We start from the raw sequence: 291 nt of genomic DNA on the forward strand, positions 1-291 counted from the left end.
CTGCTTAGTTACCTGGATTATTTAATAGAGGATGCCCGAGTATTAGTAATAGAGAATGAAAAACTATTAGAAATTTTAAATCAAATTAGATTTTTCTATACCAGAGAACACGCTATACACTTTAAGTGATTATTTTTTATTACTTATATTTTTTTTTTCTATTTATCAATTAAAGATTTATTCGGTATTCTTATCCCCTCCTTTAACTTATGTAACCCTCCTTCGTCGGGTATATTTAACTTAATCAAACACCTTTATCATTATTATTATCCAATTATATATTATTAAACA

Source organism: Entamoeba nuttalli (assembly GCF_000257125.1).
Source record: "Entamoeba nuttalli P19 unplaced genomic scaffold asmbl_9788, whole genome shotgun sequence".
NCBI lineage: Eukaryota > Evosea > Mastigamoebida > Endamoebidae > Entamoeba > Entamoeba nuttalli.